General features: G+C 29.5%; 1 protein-coding gene and 1 pseudogene across 2 annotated transcripts in view; one reads left to right on the top strand and one right to left on the bottom strand.

Moving 5' to 3' along the window:
* LOC143230651 (pre-mRNA-processing factor 39-like) overlaps positions 1–11,544 on the bottom strand; it is a 61,410-nt gene extending 49,866 nt beyond the window's left edge. Inside the window, 1 exon segment of the mRNA XM_076464533.1 lies at positions 11,405–11,544. The gene's annotated coding sequence lies outside the window, so the exon portion shown is untranslated.
* Positions 11,545–20,630: 9,086 nt separating this feature from the next.
* LOC143230652 (transmembrane protein 179-like) lies at positions 20,631–25,405 on the top strand (annotated as a pseudogene). The gene is made up of 4 exons (XR_013016558.1): positions 20,631–20,937; positions 23,783–23,911; positions 24,571–24,655; positions 25,092–25,405. The product of XR_013016558.1 is annotated as a transmembrane protein 179-like (transcript).
* Positions 25,406–27,406: the final 2,001 nt, after the last annotated feature.

Raw genomic sequence — 27,406 nt, 5'->3', positions numbered from 1 at the left:
TCACTTTGTATTTTAAATGTTGTTGTGTTATTTTATTACATTTTATCACTTTGTATTTTAAATGTTGTTGTGTTATTTTTGGCCACTTTTATCACTTTTGTATTTTAAATGTTGTTGTGTTATTTTATCACTTTATCACTTTTGTATTTTAAATGTTGTGTGTTATTTTATTACTTTATCACTTTTGTATTTTAAATGTTCTTGTGTTATTTTTGTAATTTATCACTTTTGTATTTTAAATGTTCTTGTGTTATTTTATTACTTTTGATCACTTTGTATTTTAAATGTTCTTGTGTTATTTTGTTATTTTATCACTTTGTATTTTAAATGTTGCTGTGTTATTTTTTTTATCACTTTGTATTTTAAATGTTGCTGTGTTATTTTTTATCACTTTGTATTTTAAATGTTGCTGTGTTATTTTTTTATCATTTTGTATTTTAAATGTTGCTGTGTTATTTTTTTTTATCACTTTGTATTTTAAATGTTGTTGTGTTATTTTATTTTTATCACTTTTTATTATTTTAAATGTTGTTGTTTTATTTACTACACTTTATCACTTTGTATTTTAAATGTTGTTGTGTTATTTTTGCCACTTTATCTTTTGTATTTTAAATGTTGTTGTGTTACTTTTACCAACTTTATCAAATTTGTTTATGTTACTTTGTACTTTACTTTTGTATTTTAAATGTTGTTGTGTTATTTTGGTAATTTTTTCACTTTTGTATTTTAAATGTTGCTGTGTTATTTTTTATCACTTTGTATTTTAAATGTTGCTGTGTTATTTTTTATCACTTTTGTATTTTAAATGTTGTTGTGTTATTTTACTTTTTATCACTTTGTATTTTAAATGTTGTTGTGTTATTTTTGGCCACTTTATCAATTTTTGTTGTTGTGTTATTTTTTTCACTTTGTATTTTAAATGTTGTTGTGTTATTTTGGCCACTTTATCACTTTTGTATTTTAAATGTTCTTGTGTTATTTTGGCCACTTTATCACTTTTGTATTTTAAATGTTGCTGTGTTATTTTTTATCACTTTGTATTTTAAATGTTGCTGTGTTATTTTTTTTATCACTTTGTATTTTAAATGTTGCTTGTGTTATTTTTTTTTATCACTTTTTTATTTTAAATGTTGCTGTGTTATTTTTTTATCACTTTGTATTTTAAATGTTGTTGTGTTATTTTTTTTATCACTTTGTATTTTAAATGTTGTTGTGTTATTTTTTTTATCACTTTGTATTTTAAATGTTGTTGTGTTATTTTTGCCACTTTATCACTTTGTATTTTACATGTTGTTGTTATTATTTTTTTATCACTTTATCATTTTAAATTTTGTTGTGTTATTTTTTTTTTATCACTTTGTATTTTAAATGTTGTTGTGTTATTTTTTTTATCACTTTGTTGTGTTATTTTAAATGTTGTTGTAAAATGTTGTTTTTATTATTTTTATCACTTTGTATTTTAAATGTTGTTGTGTTATTTTATCACTTTATCACTTTTGTATTTTAAATGTTGTTGTGTTATTTTACACACTTTATCACTTTGTATTTTAAATGTTCTTGTGTTATTTTACTTTTTATCACTTTTTGTATTTTAAATGTTGCTGTGTTATTTTTTATCACTTTATTGTATTTTAAATGTTGTTGTGTTATTTTTTTTTTATCACTTTGTATTTTAAATGTTGTTGTGTTATTTTTATCAATTTTTTTGTATTTTAAATGTTGTTGTGTTATTTTTTTATCACTTTGTATTTTAAATGTTGTTGTGTTATTTTTTTATCACTTTGTATTTTAAATGTTGCTGTGTTATTTTTTTTTTTATCACTTTGTATTTTAAATGTTGTTGTTTATTTTACACTTTTATCACTTTGTATTTTAAATGTTGTTGTGTTATTTTTTTTATCACTTTGTATTTTAAATGTTGTTGTGTTATTTATTACATTTTATCACTTTGTATTTTAAATGTTGTTGTGTTATTTTTAATAACTTTATCACTTTAGTATTTTAAATGTTGTTGTGTTATTTTACACTTTATCACTTTGTTATTTTAAATGTTGTTGTGTTATTTTTTTATCACTTTGTATTTTAAATGTTGCTGTGTTATTTTTTTATCACTTTGTATTTTAAATGTTGTTGTGTTATTATTTTTTATCACTTTATTTTAAATGTTGTTGTTATTTTATCACTTTTGTATTTTAAATGTTAAGTTATGTTATTTTTTTATCACTTTGTTTTTAAATGTTGCTGTGTTATTTTTTTTTATCACTTTGTATTTTAAATGTTGTTGTGTTATTTTTTTATGTTGTTGCTGTGTTATTTTTTTTTTGTATTTTTAAAATGTGCTGTTGTAATTATTTTTATTTTGTATTTTAAATGTTGTTGTGTTATTTTTTTATCACTTTTGTATTTTAAATGTTGTTGTGTTATTTTTTTATCACTTTGTATTTTAAATGTTGTTGTGTTATTTTTTTTATCACTTTGTATTTTAAATGTTGTTGTTACTTTTTTTATCACTTTGTTTTTTTAAATGTTGTTTGTTATTTTTTTCATCACTTTGTATTTTAAATGTTGTTGTGTTATTTTTTTTATCACTTTGTATTTTAAATGTTGTTGTGTTATTTTTTTTATCACTTTGTATTTTAAATGTTGTTGTTGTTATTTTATGTTGCCAATACTTTATCACCTTTGAATTTTTAAATGTTGCTGTGTTATTTTTTATCACTTTATGTATTTTAAATGTTGTTGTGTTATTTTGGCTTTTTATCACTTTTGTATTTTTTTCCAATGTTTTAAATGTTGTGTTATTTTATTATTTTAAATGTTCTTGTTTTATTTTATTACTTTATCTTTTTTGTATTTTAAATGTTGCTGTGTTATTTTTTTTATCACTTTGTAAATTTTATGTTTTGTGTTATTTTTTTTATCACTTTGTATTTTAAATGTTGTTGTGTTATTTTGACTTTTATCACTTTTGTATTTTAAATGTTGCTGTGTTATTTTGGCCACTTTATCACTTTTTTTGTATTTTAAATGTTCTTGTGTTATTTTGAGCACTTTATCTTTTTGTGTTCTTTGTGTTATTTTGGCCAAATTTTATCACTTTTGTATTTTAAATGTTGTTGTGTTATTTTGGCCACAAAATAACAAAATAACAAGGAAAGAGTCATCTTATACAGATTATATTATAGAAGAAAAGAATGCTATCGACTCTAAACTTATCCATAATTTTGTAAAATTTGAGAAAAACTTTTCCCTGGTTTGCAAGTCTAGAGAGACCCTGTTTAGCAGCATGTAATAAATTACTTTTAATTTAGTGACTCGTCTTCCCATGTCATTATTGTGATGATTTGTGTGTGAAAAACATTGAACTTTGTAACTGTGAAACTGTTGTTTTATAATAAATTTGATAAATGATAAATTCATTGAAATAAAATGTATGATAAGAACTTAGTTGTCATTTATTCTTTGACTGTCTTATCGTATGTGACTGGCTGGAGGGTTGGATACGGATCAAACCTATCTGGCTAAAACACTGGCTAATATTGGCTTCCAAAAAAATCATTTGGCTAATAGCCTGGATACAGAAGAATTTAGTCCAGGGTAAGCCCTGGAAAGGTTGTGATCCAAGAAAGTATGCTGTATGGAAAGACTCCCATCAATATCAGCACCACCACAGAGGGGATTATGTCCATTAAAATCCTCCAGGATTTAGAAGAGAGATGATGAACTATTCAATAAGGGAATCAAAATCTGACTAATCATAGATCTCTTCAGGAGACAGGTGGAGAGGACAAATTATGATGGTACAACCCAAGGAAGCACAGATGGCTACAGCCTCCAATGGTGTATTGAGCAGCAAAGACAGGGCAGGCACATGCTTATCAAACAGCAGTGCCACCCCTTCATGCACTAGTTCATCACAGAATCTGTCATTTATGTACAAAGAAAACTGCCAAAAGGTGACTGCATCAGCAGGTCTCAGAAATGTTTCCTGTAAGGAGACACACACAGGATAAGAATATTGTTCGTAAATGGGGGTATCCATAATGAGATAAGAATATTTCAGTGCTTATTGTCCCACCCATCACAGAGCCCTATAAGAGTATGCACTGTAATGCCAAAAAAAACAATGCAGCAACATTAGGGTTTTCATGACCACTATACCAAAACATCAACAATCAGACATAATGTCTACAACACCTGTTAAGAACATCCAATACTGGTACTTGGTTGATCCTAGCTCAACTGGACCAGCTGACTGACCATGAGAGGGCCATCCCAAGGTTATCCATCTTTAGGGATTCAAGACCAAAGATGATGTGTTGGAGTTGAACCCTAAACCACCAGAATCCATTCCTCCCCTTCAAGGTTGCCATGCAGAACAAAACACTTGGGTGGATGTTCAGATTCCAGAGGAGGTAAACTGAAACTACAGAACCTTTTCTACGAGGTTCCCTCACCAGATACATGAACCCACCAAAAGGGGAAGTCATTTCCATAATTATTCACAAATACACATGGAGTGCATTGAAGTTATAATCTATATTTGGTTTTGTGAAGTACAGTATACCCTTACCTATTCGCGGTTCCCCATTCGCGGGTTAGGCTCTTAACCCTATCGCATCGTATGCGGTATACCAGACTAAGCGTCATAACGTCATAAAAACAAATGCTAGGTAAACCGGGTTTTTGTAGGTCATAGAGACTAAAAGCGCTTTTCGAGGGTATGTCTGTATTTACTCTCTGAAGCAGTTTTATCGATTGACGTCTTTATCGAACAATTATTACTGAATTGTACTGTACTGTATTATTATTACCCAAACTGTGCGTACTGTATTTATCTGTCTAAGTTTGCCTTTAAATTTGTTCCACTTTCTGTCAATTCTACTACATGTGTTGTACGCATAGAAAATGACTTTATGGTACAGTAATACAGTATGGGTAACTATACTATGTACGTTTCTTTTTGATTAAAATATTGTTGTAGTACAAAATTAAAATGTGTTTACATTATCATTACTACATTAGTGAAATACATGACTGCATGCAATATTACTACATTATTACTGTATTAATGAGTAAGAGTGTCTTTAGAAAGTGTCTGGGAAGCATTTAGTACCGTATATAATCTCATACATAGAAGTTTTAAAACTGCATCCAGAACGTAACCCCCACCAATAGCGAGGGAATACTGTACTTCATTTCAATTTAACCCTTTCATTAGAATATTTTCAAATTTCACATACGAAATCTTAGTAACCTGCAGATAATTATGAAATGTTTTTAAAGAAAAACTTCTGTTACTCAAATCAAAATCTCTATTCATACTTGATATATCTGACTGACAACCACTATAAAAATTAGGAAGTAACTATAAATTATAATGCTTACTTTCCAGAATGACTACAAATTATAACTTGTAAACACAAATATTTAATTTAAATAGCTTAAATGTCATAACATACACTAATCCCTTTTGCAACAGGCTCAGCACAGTATAAGAGTTTGTGTACACATTCACACACATTATTTGCACTATAACTTCTAATGGACTTTGAGTAAAGATTACAAGTATTCTGTTTACACAAATTCTGATTTTTAAGAAATATTTTACCAAAGATTTGTTTGATAAAATAGTTTTCATTATCAGTCTGAATGCAAAACAATTTCTTGTTATAATTATAAAAACTCTTAGTCCCAAAATCTGGAATATTTGCATCATCTCTAAAACCTCAAAGGTTTGTTTTCAGTAAAACTGTATATATTATTTTCTATACTCTAATAGTTAGGGGTCTGTCACTTAACCAACCTCATAAGCATCATAAAAAAAAAAAAAAATAAATACAAATTACACTTTCTTGCTAGAATAACAACATATTATAAACATACAAATGTTTAGTTACGTAGCTCAAGTCTCATAATAGCAAACTAAAGGAAGCTTTCTACTTAAAATGTTGATAGGACTGGGTGATTAGTGGAATATGCAAAATAATTAAAAATCAGGCTCATTAATCAATTATAATTCAACTACTTATTCTCGAGATGATTTTATAACAATTCTAAAGATATAGAAAAACAACAAAACAGAGCACAATTTGCCCAGTATATAGTTTTGTGCTTAACAAAAAAACACAGTAAAAGCTGTCTGAGGCAAAATCTCACAGGACTGTGAAAAATTTCGGCTTAGACAGTGAGTGTGCATTTCCTTAATTACATACAATTTTTGAGCAGACGTTATACTAGTTTGACTCAAGGGAAATGAGATGTTTGTGAATAATGTTATTCTACTGTTTATGCTAGTTATTAGAATAAGAGCATTAATAGACATTCAAAATATACAAAAGTACACAATCTTAAACAAATTTATTTGAAGAAATTATTCAATTTCAACTTTGTCTAATGGGCTTTCTCATGCAATTAAAGAGTGCCAATTCTATGGTATTTTCATGAAGTTCATATTCCCTATTCATTTGTAATGAAGGAGGAATTTCTATTTCCTCACTATCTTTTCAATTTTGTTCTACTTCAAAATCTCTCACACTGTTATCTTGTATTTCTATATAGATTTTAAATCAATTTCAGTTTCAGTTAAAACATTCTTGTCAACATACACAAAAATTTCTGCATTCACAGAATCATCTGCAATCTTCTCAATCAGAGTTTGAATTTCACTAAAATCACCATAACAAACAACTTCTCCACAATTTCTGCCATTATTGAGAATAAATCCAGTTTCAAAAGCACTTTATTATGCATTAATCTTTTATACATTTGATGGAATGATTTAAAAATGCATTTGAATCTAACACTACAATTTTCATGGTAATTTCAGATGCTCTCTTACAGTCGTCCATGTTTGCAATAATATGCTGAAGCATAAATTTTCTGTATTTCAATTTTATACACTGTATAATTCTATTACCTAGTGGCTGTAGAACTGATGTTGTATACAGAGGAGGAAAGACTAAGCGAACATTTCAAAGTTGAACTTTTGGATAGCAAGTTGCATTACCTAGGAAAAGTAGAGTATTCCTATTTCCTTCTTCCATTCTTTTGTTTAATTTGTTAAAAAATTCCTCAAATATAGCACTTGTCATCCATGATTTATTATTTGCTTTCCATTCCACAGGAAGTTGATTCTTCCTTAAATTTTTGAAACAACACAGATTTTCACTTTTACATATTACCCATGGTTTCTCTAGTTTTCCCATCAGCAAATACAACCAAAAGTACAGTCAATTGTTCTTCCGAATAGCAACCTCCAGAATAATGACGGAAGAAAAAGAACAGAATATACTTAACTAATACTTACTGTAACAAAATGTCTGAGAATCTATTAATATTTAGACAGGTTGTTAATTGAACAATAATTTATTATTATTTTAAAAATTAATATTTAAACAAAACATGTTTCTACCTTACTCAGGTTCTAATCCTATTTGCTAATAAACGAGATAGGTGAAAGAGTTTTCCATCTGCATTATGCAGCTTCTGCCATATAGAGAGCCTTTTATAAAAGAAATCTTAAGATAATGCTGCAAAATTTTGATATTTCCAGCTTAGACAGGTTTTACTGTATAACATTTTGACCCCTTCGATATTACATTCCTACAGAGTTTTCATTCATTACTTATAACATGACCATTGTAAGAGGCCTAGCTGCATTTCTTTGATTCACTGACTCAAGCTGTGCTGATAAACTATGAACAGGCCAAAATGCAGTCCTCAGCAGAAGGTATGAACAATCAAAGCATTTAATGTAAAGAAAAAGAAACCTATAATGCACACACATACACTTCTAAGATAGTCTGAATAATAAAACAGTAATATCTAGAAATCCTAGCTTAAACAGTTGATTATATATGTGAACCAGACACTAACTGAATAGGATTAACAAGAATGATATAATTTAAAAAAATATATTTTGATTGCTGGATAGTACAAATGCAACAATTCATTCATATTAATCAAAATTGCCACAGTTTGAATAATTGTTTGTTTGGTTTCTTTGTAATAGTCTGAACTAAAAAGTTTTAATTTTTAAAACATTTTGTCACAGAAAGAGGAGCCACACTTATTTCATTATACATGTAAAAACAATAAGAAACAACACTTGCTGTGGAATCTAACTGTTAGCACAACTTCTCACCACTTTATGACCATATTGCTTGTTAGTAACATAACAGTAAGCTTTTACAATAATATTAACCCTTTTGCAATGTGCTCCGTAATATCGAGTTCATTTCCCCATTTGCGTTAAGTATTTGCACTATTAACTTTTGATACAGCATGTGCATCTTTCCAAAATTTGGTAGACTTTCAGTAGAAATTACATTTTTTGTGTCCAAAAAATTAGACTTTTTAATGAAATATTTCCCCAAAGATTACATAAAGCCTGTTTCATTACTAATACAAGTGCAAAATGATTTCATGTTATGATAAAAAAAACTTATTCCAAAAATTTCAAATAATTGTATATGTCCAAAACCCCTAAAATACATTTCAAATGGTTGTTCTCAGTAAGGCTTTATATTTTATGTTATTTTCTATACATTAATTATGCAAGGTCTGTCAGTTGACCAACCTCACAACCACTGTAAAAGGAAATTAGGAAATAAATATAAATTATGCTTTTCCTTATGCCACAATAGCTACATGTTACCCAAATGTTTTAGTCTAAGTACCTTAAGTCTCATAACTTTTTTTTATTGTTATAATATTGACATTCCAATTACACCTACATTACATTACACAATCAGTAACATCAAGAAAACCCACTTGTAGAGAAAAATAAACAGCTCGTTTAGGTTGAGAAAAACCTGACAATGACCGAAGAAAGTCTAAACATTGCTCACTCTTCTACGTAAAAAATTTTCTCAACCCAAACAAGCTGTATTTACATATATATTACATTACACAGCCTGCATTGACATAGTGCATGTGCACTCAGGTTACCTATCCAGTAATATAAAACTAACCATTAGTCTTGGCTGTTTCAATGTACTGGTATTTTATAGAATAAATGAAAAGTAAAGCAAACAATCAGGTCTTCTCACTATCACCTTCGTACCCAGTTGTTAATGGACACAGGTTGCTAGCTAAGCCTTAAAATTTCACATGGATATGAACCTTTCTTCTTTTTTAACATTTTATATACATAGTTGAATAACCATAAAATAATAACTACACTGGTACCACATAATTCTACAATAATTTATTAAATTAATGCAGAGATTTTTCTAGATTTTAAAAAGTGTGAAAACTGAACAGACTAAAGACACAATCTACCTCCTTAATAACTTGAATCAAAAGAATGTGGAAGCCTTTTGAAAGATTAAAATGGTAGGGAAAATTTATCATGGGGACATTCTAAACTGTTGATTAGTTATTCACCTGCAACATACGGTTAGAAGAGTATATAAAGGACCATTTCAAAAAACATTAGAGTTGAATGGGGTGCCACTGTTTTTGATTCAGTACATAAGCCATATCTCATGAACATAAAAAGGATGAGGTTTTATTTTATATACTTTGTTAATATTGGTTATTTGAATTCCTAACTTGTACAAAACTATAGATCTAGTATTTTGACATCACAAACATTTAATTTTAAATAGTACTGCATTCAGCATATCATGTGACTCACAAATTTATATTTGTTCTTTTAATATTTACTTTTAAATTAAGAAATTAACTCGTATAATAAAGTTTGAATTATAATCTATAATTTGATTCCAACTTTACTGATAAATGTTTATAAAATAGTAGTTCAAGAAAATTTTGAATGCAAATCAACAAAGGCAATGAAAATGACAAAAGGATTAATATAAATTTAGTATTTTTTATTATATTGACCCTTCAGTCATTGCTGGCTGAGGCAGAAGTTACAACGACATGGCAGACATGAACTCGTATAATCATATCCAAGATTATAAAACTGACCACCTTCAGTCTTTACAATGCGATCTGTCTTAGTTGTATTATAGTGGACAAGTTTGAACTCTATTTTTGTTGAATGTAGATTGCTAAATCATTTAAAATTTTGCAAATAGAGGATATAAAACATTTTCTGGTTTGTTTGTTTTTATGCAGTTAAATAACAACAAAAATCAAATTTCTATATCAATGCTACTGAGTTCCACTCTAACTTAAAAATGTATTTAGGTTTAAATACAGTGGAACCCCTCTACTCATGCCAGTTTATCTCAGTCCTGAAGGTGGCTGCTTTAGAGGGATTCCACTGTAGTATGTAATGTTGACCAGACTAAAGATACAACTTGCCTCCTTGAAACCTTACTTTGAAAGAACAAGGTAGCTTTTTAAGAAATTAAAGCGACTGAGAAAACAATTACTGGAACATTTTAAGCTGGCAATTGGTTGTTCAAGTGTCATAATTTGAAGTGCAAATAATAGTTTTCAAAAAACTGAAAGAGGTGAATGGGGCCAATTCAAACTATCTTGGAAAACATGCTGGTTTTAGTTTTAACATTTGCTCATTGGTCACTGACAAATATTACACAACAGCTTGAGCAATAACCAACATATTTTAAAATGGATGTCTAATTAGTGAGGGTACAACTGCCTTGCAATAAATCATGCAGACTAAGCATGTACTCTTACTATAAATGTTTTCCTTTTGAGATTTGGTGTACATTCATTCATATTTTATTTATGCAAGCTTTATACATTCACACACTTCTATAGCTGGGAAATATAATTCTTCAAGATTCCCACTTTGTGTAAAATTTTAATTTATCTTGCTTAAATCTAACTATATATAAAGGATATATGTGCAACTAAAATTTATGTTTGTGTGGTAGAATCTAACATATAACCTGTCAATAGAAAAATTTCTCAAATTTTGAACCTACATTTTCAAAAACAAATATTTGTCTCATTGTTTGGACATGTTAACTGATTAAAAACAAGAAAATAACATGTCATTAGTTGATATCATGTGTTCCACATCTTAAAAACCTCAAATCATGCCTCTCTCCACTCCAATCTCCAGCAAGAACACTATTCACGATTTATTGTCTAGAAATTTTAAACCCTTGAATAAACCCATCACTCCTAAAAGCATCTTGTAACTGTTAATATCTATGAATATGATGTCAACAGAACTAGTACGGTGCTAGTGAATTTTTTTAACTTAACATAATGTTAACTACCGATACTAATAAAGGTAGTAGTACAAGTCGTAGAACCATTAGTATTGCCTTCAGTTACGTGTCGTTAGGCCTAAGCTATGAACTAAAGTAGTCTACGAAACATCTATCACTCATCCAAGTATTAAGGAGTAAAACAAATAACTTTTGAAATGCACTATATAATGTTATGCGATAACAATATACAAACTAATAAAAAGTGTTCAGAAGGATATAAAGCATATACAAACGAGGATTACCTGGATTCTCTTTTAAGGCGCTCATCTAATACTATCCGTTACGAAACACAACCCAACAAATGCTCAATCACTTCTAGTTTATTTTTGGCATAACTAATCGAGTAACTGGTATATTATATTGGTTTGTGACGTAAATCATGCAGTTACTAATATAACACATTTTTCAACACTTTTTTTTAAAATTACTTATTTATTAAGAAATTTAAAAATAAAAATATATTAACAAAACTTTTTATTTTCTTTTAAATGGTTATCAAGTTATTTTCCATTAAAAAAAATCTGGATTTCAAAATTTACATTTTGGATGAAGTGCTTAAGTACCTTGACGTACGTGATGAAATCATAATAGTATGATTAATTTAGCGATCGAAACGTCGTTTTGATTTTATTGTTAATTTAGTTATTAATTGATATGTTTCTTATATCCTAAGTTATACAACTTTATTTTAAGTTAACAGGGTCGACCGTACTTCCACTGACTTGAAATTGAACTTCAGACGTTACTTTATAAACTTTTGAATGGGCAGTGAGTATTCAGTTATCTTGGTCTATTGAAATTTGAAAATTAAAATTCAATAGACTGTCAATATTTATCATTTTTACTTGTATTTTAGACTTTATAGTTCTCGTATTTACAGTGTAACTTATTTCGCAGATATGTACTTTGAAAAGTTTGTCGTAATGTAATGAAATACTACTGATAGGCTTAACTGACAATGAAATGTCAATCAACATAATGATAATGTTTAGGGATAACAAGGGGCATGTTTGTACATCTTACCTGCCCAATCCTCTAAGCTAAACTAAAATCATTAAATAAAAAAATTTAAAACCAGCCCTTATTGTTTTGGTATTTACCAGGCAATCCTTTAAACTCGTTTAAAGTTCACTTCTTTCACAACATCTGAAGGCAACCCATTCCAGAGGCCACCTACCCTGTTAGAAAAATAAAACTGTCTTACGTAAAGAAGACTTCTTCCTTGTCATACTTTATATTTATCTTCTACTCCTACTATTCTCACTGTTAAGTATGAAAAAAAGGGATAGAGTACCAGCACTATCAAGCCTTCTTACAATCTTAAACACCTTATCAGATACCCACCCTTAACTGTCATTTTTTTTCAAGAAAAAACAGTTTCATAAATCTTAACTTATTCTCATATTACAATCCCTCCATCACAGGCACTATTTTAGTAAGTCTCCTTCAAACCCTTTCCAATAATTCAGTGACATTTCTAAGGTAAGAAGCCCAAGACTGAACATACTACTCCAAATGTGGTCTCGCCAGACCCATGCAGTGGAATTATAACCTCTTTAGACCTGGATTCAATATTTATGTAAATATAACCTAAAATTATATTTGTACTACCACTAGCAACAAAGTATTGCTTAGATGGATTTTGAGACTGATCAACTGTTACCTCAAAGTCTCTCATTCATACCACTGTTAAGGTTATTCCCATCTAAGTTATAATTCAAATTATGATAACCTTCATGCATTATCTTGCATTTATTGTAATTATAACCTATCAACCATTTATTTGCCCAACTCACTAAATGATCCATATCCTTTTCTAAAGCAGCAGCATCATTTTCACAGCTAGCAACATCAAGACTAATTTTATTAGCATATTTATGTAATTCAATGACATTCCTTCATCTATGTTATTTTTGTAAATCAAAAAGAGCAAAAGGCCAGACTGAGCCCTGTGATATTAATCCAGATTGACTGAACTCTATAACAATCCTTTTGCTTTCTTCCATCCAGCTACTCTTTTCACCAGTTAGCTCACTTGTCACCTACATCATAGAGAGAATTTTTTTTACACATCTTTTATGTGGCACCTTATCAGATATTTTCTGAAAATCAAGGTACACCAAATCTACACTTTTACATAAACTGTAACCTTTCCAAAGAATGTAAAAATATTTGCAAATCAAGATTTTCCCTTAGTACAACCATGTTCACTGTACAGTAAAATTCTTAATTTTATTAAATGACTGTGCAAAGCATCTTTCATCAGTTTCACCAAATCTTTTACTATCACTGATGTAAGACAAGTAGGCCTATAATTACTGGAACAGTTTGTATTTCCTTGTAAAGAGGAGTGATACCAGCTAACTTTCAATTCTTTGGCACTAATCAAGTTTGTACAAAAATAGTAGCAAGTGATTAACATATCCAATTCTTAATCTTCTTCAAAACCCTTGGGTAAATATTATTTGACCCAGGAGCCTTAACATTCTTTAAACTTTCCAATTGTTTCTTAATAAGCTCAGAATTAATGCAGCATGACCTTGTTTTTTTCTATTAACTGTTCAAGATAAGGAATACTGGTCACATCATCGTCAATAAAGACTAAAGAAAAAACAATTTGAACTCAGCTGTCTCTTAATTGTCAGATACAAGCCTTCTTTTATCATCCATTAAGGGTTCTCCCATCCTAACATTTTGTTTACCCTTAATGTATTTAAAGAAATCCTTGCTGTTAATTTTAAATTTCTTGCCACCATTTTTTCATACATCCTTTTGATGTCCTAATTTCCTGTTTGATCAACTGTCTTTATATAATCTTCTATGTATCCTGTCATACTAGCCAGTTTAACTTCTTAAACTTTTGATGCTTATCTTTTATTTTACATCTCTTGCCCTTTATAATGGCACTTGGTTGTTGACTTTCAGCCTTCCTTTTCTTTCTGTAAATAATTATTTATCTTGAAAATTTAAAAGCTTATCTTTAGAATTTGTCAACATTTCATCAGTGTCTCCAGATAACTAAGCTGCCAATATATTTGCTAGTAAAATCTCAAATGGATTCAGTCTCCTTACTAATGTCTTTATCCCCAACTTCAACAGAATGAAACTCGCATTTTATATACATATAGCCATTACTTCTCTGTAGTACTCTATCCCTATTAAATAATCTCTAACTCTGTATTTCAAAGAACTTTATCATCAAAATCATCTACAGTAAACCATGTTTCAGATATTTCTATTATATCAAAATGCTCCATCCTACCAGTGACCTAAAGCCATTTATTTTATTTCTTAAACTTCTAACATTTAAAGTAGTCACAATTAAGCCTATCCTTAAAACAACTAATATGATGCTCATTTTCTTTGCTAAAGTTTTCACTAAATCTTATTGTTTTTCTGTTCAGTCTATCCAGGCTATACCACTTTCTAGTCCTATTTTAAAGCTTTCTTTACAGTTGTGTTAATATATTTTGCAAACAAGCTACACCCTGCTGTATTTAAATGAAAACCATCCACTTCAAGAAGCTACATTCTCCCATGGAACTAATCTCACAAATCCAACCTGCTGGTCTGTTCATCCTTATCTATTAACCTGAGCTCAGCCTTTAGCCCTAGTGACCTATTTATAATTTCATCCCCACAGTTAATTCTCAGCAGTATCCCTAACAAAATTATGTAATGATCTTTTATTTAAATGCTTTATCAACCCATTGAAGTTCAACAGACTATCAATAGTATTAGTGTTACTATTACTTGTACTTAAGACTTCATAAGTTAATGTGTTTATAAGATTACTTATTTCATAGATATGCACTTTGAAAAGTTGTCTGATGTAATTTAATGTTATGAAATGCATATAGTGAACTTAACTGACAATGAACCAATTTATTAGTTATAAAGTAGTACATTTTGTAGGTCCCAATTGCAATTATTATTAAACTGTGCCAATATGGAAACTATTTAACAGTATTAATATATGAACAACAAGAGATCATATGGCCCAATAAGGCTGTTCTTTCACAATTACCTTAAAGGAAAGTAAAAAAATTTAAACTCATAATTTTCCAATAAGGAAAGTATTGACAACCTTTTAAAATCTTGTTTCGTTTTTCTAACAGACTGGATGGCCTTTGGAATGGATACAGTAAAATTAAGAGAATGCTTGGTAAATATTTAAATGACAAGGGCTAACTCTGAGATTTTTATAACTTAATGCAGTAGATGGGACACCCTAGATGGTACCTTATTTTCCTTAAATTCTGTGTTAAGCCTACACCATTTCTGACAGCAATATCTTTTGTATGTCAACTATACTGTTACTGTTAGAAATAGTTTTAGTTTTTTATTTTATGTGGATTGTTTTGAACCTAACACATTTTTCTAATTATTAGCTTGTTTATGATAACCCCAGTACACTATATTACCTCATGCTTAATGTAATTGTAGGCTTTTGCTAATTATTTTTACAAATTATCAATTGATTAAAGTCATTCTGTAGTGCTTCAATATCCTCAATACAGCAAGAAATACCTAAGAGTGTAATGTTAATAGTAAACTCTATTAATGTAAATAAGAAAGAACACAGATCAAGTTATCATAACTTCTCTGTAGTGAGAAATCAGTTAATCTCCTCAATTCATAACAGAAGCCACATCTATCTACATGTAATTTCAAGGCTATTTTAAAACCATGTTTTTTGATTATGTTCATATTTATAACCAATAAAAAGAGCTTATTTTATATCATATTTTTGGTCATTTTTCATTAAGGCCAGTAGACACTACTAATCCATTACTGGTGGAGGATTTCATTGGGTGTGTGTTGATATGAAAGTTGCTGCTCTATTATTTAAGATTGTTTTTTTTACTAAATAGCTCATTTAGAAAACCAGTTAAATTACAATTGTTTCTGAACATTCTATTTGAATAATTTAAGTATTATTTATGCTTTAATGTGCACAGGACCACCTCACTCAACAGGCTGTTAAGCCTTCTAGCTAGGCCTGGTGAAATCTAGTAACAAAATAGATGTGCAAAATGAATCAGATGACTTTCTGTTTTCAGATCTTTATTTTGTTTTCATGTAAAGTTATTATTTTATGTTATTCAGTGTTTTACCAACAATCATTTTGGCAATCAGAATCAGGCCAATTATTGTATGATTGAGTGATAATCAAAATCAATAGAATAGAATTTATCAAATTTCCCAGTCATGGAAAACTCATTCTGAGAAATTAGAAACAACAGTCTTCAGATTTGTAAGTAGGCTTATCCAGACGGATAACCAAGCTGATGAATATTTCCAAAGATCAACTTATTCCTCCAAGGAACATCAGCCTCCTGAAACCCAACAGACTAAAGTCTCTACCAAACCACAAAATATCACCGTATGAAAGTCATCATTCAAGCTCAAGAGAACTCAGAATTCAACAACTACCAGAACTTGTCCATTTTAACATCAACCTTTCAACTGTCCAATGTCATCAAATGTTATTAAAATCATCAAGTACATCTTACCAGGAATATTTAGCAATTGTTTTTCTTCCACAACTTCTGCCAGGCACAGTCAGGTCAATTTTATTAGGCACCTTGGCCATGAAAGTGAGTTTTCTCAGGGTCTTCCCATTTTTCCCTCAGCAAAATTTTCAAATTAGGATTGGATTGCATCTCCCAAAATGTTTCCAGATCTTTAGAAACACAATTACTCCTGATGTTCTGAAATGCTCCACCACATTAGTCTAGCAACAAATACCTATGTTTCTAATTAAAATTTTCACATGTTAGTCCAGAATCCTTAGCATTCATAAGACGTAATTTTAAAACATGAAGTATTGTTAAGAGAAATAAAGTTTTTGTTTTCTCCTGGGGTTTGAAAGATGTTTTAACTTAAGTAACTACCACAAAGAAGTTGATTGATCACTATAAGCAAATACTTCCAAAATGACTAACCTATTGGACAGATAAGAAACATTCTATTTAATTATTTTACAGTCCTGTTACTTATGAATATGCATAGTTCCAGAAAGTTGCTAATAAAGTTAGTTGTAGCTCAGCAAACATGATTGCTGAATGGTTGGATTGGTTGTAAAAAAAGAAAAAACTAGATATTTTGGGATTTTCAACTAGGAATCACGGTGGTAGGTAATTGTTGTAACTAACTGCCCATTACATCTGTAATTAACAAAGGGAGTTTATACACCTTTATTTACAGTAAAAGTGATACAGTGTGAGTGTTGAGATTTGAAATGCATCTTATGAAAGCATGTGTGTCAAGCTGAGAGGTGACAACTTTTAAATAATTCAATCAACATGTTGTAGATATTTATCATAATGCATTTAAAGTTGTCATTTCTGTCTTTTAAGGTTGGAAAGGGGATTGTTAAGTATGCAATGAAGAGACTGTTAAACGCATTTTTTTAAGTGGCAAGACAAATAGGAATATTAGTTTGTATTTACAGTTATTGGATACAGTTCTAAAGAAGTTTAATTTTGTTATATTGGTCACATCTGGAGTATTATGTTCAGTCTTGACTTCCTTACCAAAATAACATTTGGAAGTACACCAGATATTTTGCAGGAGCATGTCATCATCTCTCTCCTCCTTCTCTTCAAATAATGGATTTGTCTGTTCTATATTTTCATCACATGCTTCCCCAGTTTCAGAACAACACAGATGTCAATGCAATTGAACATTGTTTTTAGCATCATGACTTAGTGCAGCCACAGCAAAAGGACTACAGATTTTATTCAGTGCTCATGGTTGAAACCCACTCTTCCATCCATACTTTTCTGATTACACGACCTCACGGTTTGCCATGGTTTCATTTGCATTGAGGGTGATACCTATGAGTCCACCAGCTATTTTCACAAAGTAGTTAATGTGCTTCAGTTTTAAATGTTGCAAACTAGTGATTTGCTTTCATCACAAATTTTCCATGAGACTCTTTTTTCATGGAATATTTTCCCAGGCTATTGCTCTTTGAAACTGGTTGCTTTCAGATATGGTAGAAACAGTAAATGTATGGGAGTTTAATGGAAGGCTTGATAAATATTTTTATAAAAGGGATGGCTTTACGTTATTGATTTTCCTTATTATTATTACTATTGATTGTTTAATGAATGGAAGAGCCTTGTTGGACCAACAAGTATCTTGTTGCCCTTAAATATTATGTTGTGAATAAGGGTTTGCATAACCATTTTTGTTGCAGCATATCCATGCAAATTGTCACATCATCATTTTGTATTCACCAACCTAAAAGTTGCACGTTATTTATCTTTTGTATATTGTTGAGTTTTACTTGCTTTTATTGCTTTTTAAATGGTTTTGCATTTTTTATTTCTTCAAATTAATATTTAGGTATTTCATTTCTATAAACATATTCCATAACCTTGTATATGTTTCTAGAGATTGTTATTTTTCAGCAAGATACTAAGTATCTGGCAAGGTGATTAAACATTTGATTTAAGTAAGAGTCATATTTTATGTATATTTTCTGTAGTTTCATGAGACACTGAAAACTATTGAATATGTTTGTAACTATAAAAAATGTGATTGATTTTGTTTCCTCTTGTCTTCTTTTTTTTTTTGAAAAATATCAACAGATTAGGTTAGATGCAATAATATTTTTAACAAAAGATCTTGTATATTTCCAGGTGAATGTGTTTATACTGCTGTTTGTTATACTGTCTAGTATCTACAACTGTAAGAAATATTTTTACAGATATTAAAGTATTTTACTGACAGCTAATATTGTCTAGACAATTTCAGCACTTTAAATTTTAACCTGTGTATTGCTCTGCATATGTAATTTATAACATGTCAGCAGGCTTTGTCTTAACAAGTCAGTAAACAAAACCTTAAGAAACCTGTAATTTACAGCAACACACACACACACACACACACACACACACACACACACACACACACACACACTTTTCTGAGAAGTTTTAGTTGAATATATCTATCAGTGACTAAATGTTATTCAGTGACAACCTCTATTCACTGATTGTTACAAATGATTTAAAACTAAAAGAATTCAGAGTGGGATTACTTTGCAGTAGCTGATTTTAAATCAAAAAAGCAATTTACAATTATTTGAAAAACAATAAGCATGGTGAAGACTACTGAAATGCCTACCAAAAAACAAACCATTCAGGATTGTTAAAAAAAACACAAAAAACTGTGGAGTATTAAAGATTATCTTCCTAAAGAGTTGCACTATGCAACTGATCAGATTGTTGCAGTAGATAACTAATCATATTTAACTGTTACTGATGATAGGTTTGTTCACTTGATGAAAAGTACGATTTAAATATGAATAACTAAGCAAAATTGTTTCTGAAAAAAATTCCCCTCATATATATGAAAGTGTAAAACTACATCAGCGATCAGAGTTGAAAGATGAGTGACATTTCTCTAACAACAGTTACTAGGTAATGCACAATAATAAACAACAGTTTTACTGATTTCACAGGACACTTGGATTTGCTACATGATTCACTAATATGAGGCATTTTCCTAGAAGTCATACTTGCAATGTTACAGGGAAAATACTGGAAGTGTAAAGAATATGTGGGAAATTAAAAGGAAAATATTCACCTTCTTATAAGAGGTAATGAAGCAAATTATATAAAATGTTCTGATGATGCTAGGTTATAAAGGGAATCTTCTTCCCTCCACAGATTATTGTATGATCACGAATATTGATCTCGCAATAGGCAGTAGAAAAATTGTTACATATTTCAACCACTCCTGTCTATAATGATCAAAATGATATAAAATGCATCAAAGAAGCTTATACGTGGATTTATGAAAAATATTAAAGTTAAGAATGAATTTGTATAAAGCACAAAAACAAATTAACTAAATTATATTTTAGCCCACTTAAAACAATAGTTGTTACCAATGGAATTTGAACAGCACTTAGCAGACATGCATAGTATTTACATCTTGATCATCTCTGTTGCCTTTTTAATGAAACAAACTGTAAAAACATTTGAATCTATAAAGGAAAAGTTTTATGTTATGTAGCTATTTAACCATCTTTTTTTATGATTATTAAGAAAATATTACCTTATGTTGTAGAACTTGAACATTTAGTTTTTAAAAAACTGAAGTTGTCTATGGCTAATTATTTAGAAGACTGCTTAAAATAGACTTAATGATACTGATTGAGAGGATTGTTAATAAATTGTAATATTTTCTGACTCTAGTAAAATTATTTCAGTACATTTTTAAGTTTAATAACCTGACGGAATGGACTATCCAACAAAAGACCAAATAGGCTGGATTCTAGATACCCAGTGCAACTTTTTTTATGTTCTTGTAAAACTAAGAAATAGCAACCAGTTTACATCATAGAAAGGTTTGACCAAAATGTATAAAAATGCCAGAAGAAATTATATATTATGAGTTTGTAATTTTCTTGTCATTTCTAAAACTTTTTTTTTTTTTAACTTAACAGCTGCTACATAGTTGAAAACAAGAAATATGGGTTTAGGAAACAAGTTACTTCTAAGTCAAGCAACAGGTTACACTGTGACCTTTCTGCTCTCCTTATGTGTGGTTGTTCCTTTGAGCATCAACACAAAAACTTCATGGGCCATTGTTTATTATACACCACTGGCTACTTTGACAAAGATGGGGTTACCTACGAGCCTCCTGGGCTTCTTCAAGTTATTGTAGCTTTGTTCTGTTTGTGGGAGTAATGATGATGGTTATGTCTGTAATTCAAAGTTGTTCGATTTTCAGTTTTTCTCTTCAAAGGAGTAGACAGGTAAGATGGAGATTATCATCTTTTGATAAATCTGAGTTGTCCTATTTAGTGACTTGTGAGATACTCTTAAGCACCAGGAAAAAATATAAAATAAACCTTCTCTACTTTTAGATTCTTTGATGTGTTGAGACTTAATTACTTAATATTTGTTACCTATTACTATAATACTGTAGAATTTTAATATTAATAAGCATGAATATAGCAGTGATAAATGTTTTGTTGTTATTGGTAACTGAGTATCCAACCTGAGCCATGCTCAGAATATTACATGATTCATCATTAGCTCAAAGTTGGACAATCCTGTTATAGATCTTAATTATATTAAATTATAAATACCTGTGTTATGAAATTAGAAAAGTATTTATATCTGTTGTTTTGTCAGTTTGCATACAGTACTAGTGATTAATTACAATATCAAATGTTTTGTGTCCAAACTACACTTTAATTAACCCTTTCATGATAGGTAAGGGATCAATGACCATGTCATTGTATTTATTGACTTGCATTCAAAATTTTATTGACATACTTTTTTTATGAACTTATGTCAGTAATTTTGGTATCAAATTGTAGATTATAATTCAAACTTTATTATTATATGAGTTAACCTCTTAATTTAAAAGTAAATATTAAAATAACATACCAAAATATACATTTTAACAAATCATGTGGTATGTTGAATGCAGCACTGTTTAAAATTAGATGTTTGTGATTTCAAATACTAAGTCTATGGTCTTGTACAAATTAGGAACTTGAATTGCCAATATTGCTAAGATAGAACATAAAATAAGAACCTCTTATCTTTATTTTGCTGAGATATGGGTTATGTACTGAATCAAACACAGTGATCCCATTCAACTCTTTACATTTTTTTAAATGGTCCATTTTATACTCTGACTACTGTATATAGCATGTAAATAACCAATGAACAACTTAGAATGTCTCCCCAGTGGTTTTCTAAGCCATTTTAATCTGTGGAAAGGCTACCACCTTCTTTTGAACCAAGATTTCAACAAGGTAGGTTGTGTCTATTATCTGCTCAAAGTTTCATATTTTTTAAACTTAAATACAGCATTGTTTCTAAGTTTAATAAACTTGTAATGGAATTCTATGGTATGAGTATAGTTATTTGTGATTTTTTAGTTATTTAATTGTATATACATAACCTTAAAAAACAAATTGTTTCATATTCTTCATGTGAAATTTTAATAGGCTTAGCAACTTATCCAGCAGCAAACAAATTCAAAGATTATAGCTAGAAGAGATGATTGTTTGCTTTACTTTTTATTGTTTTATATTTTAAGAAAAATAAGTTTCATAACTTATTTCTATATAGTAATAATCTATATACATCTATAATCTGTAATAATTGAAATGTAACTGAATATTACAAAATACTCAATAAAACATGGCCAAGACAGGGAAGACTAGAGATCAGTTTCATATTATTGGATGTGGTAACATAAGAGGATGTGTAACTCATCAATGCAAGTTATGTAATGTTAGCTAGGCATGACTGGTAGGTCAATATAGTCAAAAGTAACAAATATGTAACATTACGAGACTTAAGCTACTAGACTGAACATTTGTATTTTGTGTTACAATGTGTAGTTATTCTAGCATGTAAAAAAAGCTTAATTTGTATTTATTTTTTTTTATCTTTATGATGATTACAAGGTTGATCATGTGACAGGCCCCATGTTTGAAATGTATTTAGTGTTTTAGAGATATGCAAATAATATTTGAGGTTTTTGGAACAATGAATTTTCTTTTTCTTATCCTAACAAAAAATCACCTTGGACTCAGACTAGTAGAGAGAACAGTCTCGATATTTTCACAAACAAATCTTTAGTAAACATATTTCATTAAAAAATCTAATTTTGCGTTAACAAAAAATTGTAATCTTTACTAAAAGTCTACTAAATTTTTTGAAGATAGCATATTGTATCAAAAGTTATACTACAAATACTTAACGTGCCTAATACAAAAGCAGAGATGCCAACCATTACAATTTTGGTGTATTCATTACGACTATGCACTCGATACAAACAAATATTACGACTTTGTTGCAACTCCCAAATGTATATATTATATAGGCCTACACAATATAGTGATAAATTGTTCCCCAGGGCTTGAAAGTGGTGAAAAGAAATGTTCTAGTGAGATACAAATAAATTCTGATAATAAATAAAATTGTCCAAATGGCTACTTGTGATAATCATGTTTATGCTTGAAATAATAAAAAATATTTGTATCTCCGGCGTCTACTAATAATTTGAGTGCGGTGCTTCTCCATACTGGGCATGGGGAATCCATAGTTACATCATCAGTGCTTGTCAGCCAATCAGCTCTCGCCAGATGGGTATTTCTCGTTTTCTAAATGGCATAGAAACCCTAATGAGATTGTTCACAAGATGGAAAAGAAAGGCTGCGCTCACCAGATTGTCTTGTTTCTGGCAAATCTAAAAGGACTAAAACCATGAAAGGACTCTGTCTGCAATCATTATGCTCAGTCAATTGAAATAGTTGACATCTCTGCAAAAGGATTAAAAAGTAGTTACGAAATTTGGGATTTAGTCAGAGATGAAAAATATACATAACAAACCTAGAGTTATATAATTTTCTATAATTGATGACATTATCTTTAATGTGTGTCAAAGCAAAGATGATAAAAGTACAAAATCATAATAATTTATGAAAACAGTAATCTGTAGATTGTTTTGATATATGTGTTTCTTCTAACATTTCCCACAAGTTGTCATTGTGAAAAATGAAGAAAGATTAATAATAACAATATCCTCCATGAACAAGTTTATAATTCTAAATTACACAAATTCCTCTCTTTCAGTTCCTTTCTGTCTGCCTTTTTGGACACAGTGATTAACTTGCTGGTGACTGGCTTTATCTTTATAGCTTCTGTCATTGTAACTGGAGGTCTCCATACCTGGTGTAATACTGTCATGCAAAGGTTTCCCTCGTAGTTACAGATTTTCATTTGCATTCAAGTTATTGATATACTTTTGCTCGCTGTAGGGTGTGACATATTCATATTTGGTCTATTAGGATATTTCAAAATTGTTATATAACACTGGTTTATTTTTTGTAGAAAATAAAAAGCTATTAAGAATTCCATTTGATAAAGAATGCAGTTTTCATTAAGTGTGTGTTTCATCTAAGTTTGTATCATGGAGTATGTTTGTTTTTGGGTTCAGCTGTGTTATTAGTTTGCAGGTTATGCTGATCCAACCAAGAATAGCCATGCATAATAAACTATTATTTATATTACATATACCATTGTCCCTGGTGGGACAGCAGTTAGTCTGCAGATCTATAATGTTAGAACCAGGGATTCAATTCCCCTCAGTGGGTGCAGCAGATAGCCCAATGTGGCTTTGCTATAAGAAAACACACAATATGTGTACCACCACTTCATAATTAACAGTGCAATTCATATTGTCGCTTTTTTTTTATTATTGGTGCACGTCAAAACAATTGATCTGTTAATAGGTAATAATGTGTTTAAAAATGATGGCCTATATGTATCCTTGACCTTTAAACATCTTGAGAACCTGAAAATGACTTTTCTCAATACATATAATTGATACCTCCTAATCTTGTGATGTTTTAATTGGTTAGTTGTGATGATGCTGAACTACTTCAAATTGATGAGAAAGATGGGATTGATACTTTTGGCTTTTACATTCAACTGGGAACAGTTCAGGTAAGTTTATGCTTTATGTGTAGTGTGAAGTTTAGCACAATATTCATGTTCTTTCTTCAGATACTTTTCCTAGTTGCAAATGGGGGGGAAAAAAATATTCATGTATACAGTAGTTTCAAATCTTTTTCCTGATACTTCTCATTGTTAATATGATCAGAATAACACAAATAAATTAATTATTTTTTATATACATATTCAGTGACTTCAAAGGAAAGGAAGGTGGTCTAAGAACTAAAATATTTTTTTTATAATATTGGTAGGGAAACTCAATGTCAGTCTCATAGTATTATATAATTTTGAATACTTTTTTTTAGTGTGACTCCCTGATCTTAAAATGTTTTAGATGTTATTGTAATTGTAAAAAATATCTTGCAATATGTCAGTTTGTTTTAAACTTGTGAAATGGGTATTGAGAGAAAAAACATTATTTTTACAGTTTGGATCATGGAGTTCATGGGTTTGCTGGGTTCTTTTAACTGTTCTATCAACTCGCAAGTTATGCCGGTACCACCAAGAGGAAAATATTCGAATTAGTATGGCTCGAGAACGAAGAAGATTATTGGACCCATCTCAGTGCCCATCTTACACTAATTCAGCAGTGCCATTTTAAACTGATAGAAACTATGAAAGGAGATATTATGAAACTGGTATGATATTTTGTTCAAGGTAACTGGGAGAAGCTAATACTTGTATGTATACAATGCTATAAAGACGCTATACGCATTATGAACATGTGACTACAGACAGTGTTGTAGATATTATTGATTGGTAAACTCCCATTTTAGTTTTGAATGTGTTTTGTGATGCCTACATAACCAACTTAGCACTAAACATATTACTGATGATTGGTAGTAAATTTTTATAATTTGCTAACCAACTTATAGTAGACAGTTCACTAAAGCTAATAAGGTTTATTTTTATGCTGGTTCTTACCACACTAATATTCTGCTACATTTGATAACCAGTTTGCTACTAAATATTTTGATGCGGATAGACAAAAAGTTTCTGAATGAAGGATCAGGATAAAAATGTATTAGATAATATAAAGGAAATCCTACAATTATGTAAATAAGCTTCTACAGATTGATTGTTCTTTTAAAACACTTAATAATATTTTGTATAGAGCTTATGATTACTAATACTTTTACATTGTAATATCTATTTAAAATATTATTTTGAAAAATAGATGCATTATGTGTACTTTACAGTATTTGTAGAAAAATGTATTACTCAACCTTTATCACATTACTTATTTTCAGAAAATGATAATTCTATGTATAACACTTCTTAGATTTTTCCACTGAGATCATGTGTCTGTGGTATTTGTACATTTCTTCAGTTTTTCAAATTCAGAGTTTATTAAAAGTATTTGAAATAATATTTACATTTTATTGAATGGGCAAAATGAGAATGAGGTAAGTTTTTTATTATTGAAGTTGATTACTACAACAAAATTCAAGTTGAATTAGTTTACTTTTGATGTGTTATCCCATTAATGCATCATATATAAACAATAGATTTTAAAAATATGTAATGAATATAAGGAATGTGAGGTCCATAACATTTTTCAAACCACGGCAGTTTTGAATTTATTGTAATAGTTTAGATTTTTGTGTAACAAGTTCTGTACAATTCATTGGTTTTAGTTTGATTTTAACAAACTTCTGTGGTTGCTTTTATCATTAAACATTGGAGTATGTGCTCCAACCTTTCCTATAATATTGTTTGATTTCAGGTGTAATTGTTTACATTTAAATGCAAGACTTTGATAAATAGTCATTTTGTTTGGTATAATACATTGTTTATCATAGGTTAGCATGCACAGTGGCGCTGTAAACAATCTAATAACATATTACTGTAACTAGGGTTACTTGCAACAATTCTACAGATATGAATTTTTTTTAATACATCAAGACAAAAAATCAATTTGAGCATCAAAAAAGTGTGATGTTAATATTTGTGAAATTATTAAGAGGCCTTTTGAAATATTTTACCAAAGATGGCTTAAAGCATCAATATTTATTGATTTTGTCTTATGTATATTGCAAAACTGTAAATATGGCTTTAGGCATTCTTTACAAATAACTGTTAATCTTATTAGTAATCCTACCTGTTGATGACATGTTGACCAAATGAATCTCTGCTGTTTTTTATATTGATGTTATGTCATTTTTTATTTTAACTGCAAGAATGTGTGTTGTATTATTAGGATGCAGTTGTATTAAAGTATTTCTTTTCTTGAGCAGTGGTGCTTTAACAGCAAGTACACTAGAAACATGTTTTAGTTCAAAATTGCAACTGTATTTATTTCTAATAGAGTATTTCAGTAGAATTATTTTAAAAGTAAAATAAAATTCAGATTAACTTCACTACTATGAAGAAAAAATAATTAAAGATAGAAGGTGGTAATATAGTATTTCAAAATGAATTACAGCATTAAATAAAACAAACTGTAAAAAAGCTACTCCTTTCAGGTGTTGAATAAATGTTCCTGCAGTATCAGTATTGTGAGTTTTAACTGTTCTTTTAAACATAATGTATTCAAGTTATTCTTTATATAACTTTTAGTGCATTCTGTAAGTATTTGGTATTGTTGTTGTATTCCTTAATATATTACTTTCTAAACTCATGAAGCTGACTTACAGTATATGTACTTGTAAATCCACAAGTGATTTGTTTTATTCATCTTCGGATAGCCAGTGTAAAAAAAATTTTTGAGTTTTCCATATTTTAAAATATACTGGTATTCAT

This window comes from Tachypleus tridentatus, chromosome 10 (genome assembly GCF_004210375.1).
Source record: "Tachypleus tridentatus isolate NWPU-2018 chromosome 10, ASM421037v1, whole genome shotgun sequence".
NCBI classification, from domain to species: Eukaryota; Metazoa; Arthropoda; class Merostomata; order Xiphosura; family Limulidae; genus Tachypleus; species Tachypleus tridentatus.
This window is presented reverse-complemented; position numbering and strand designations above follow the sequence as displayed.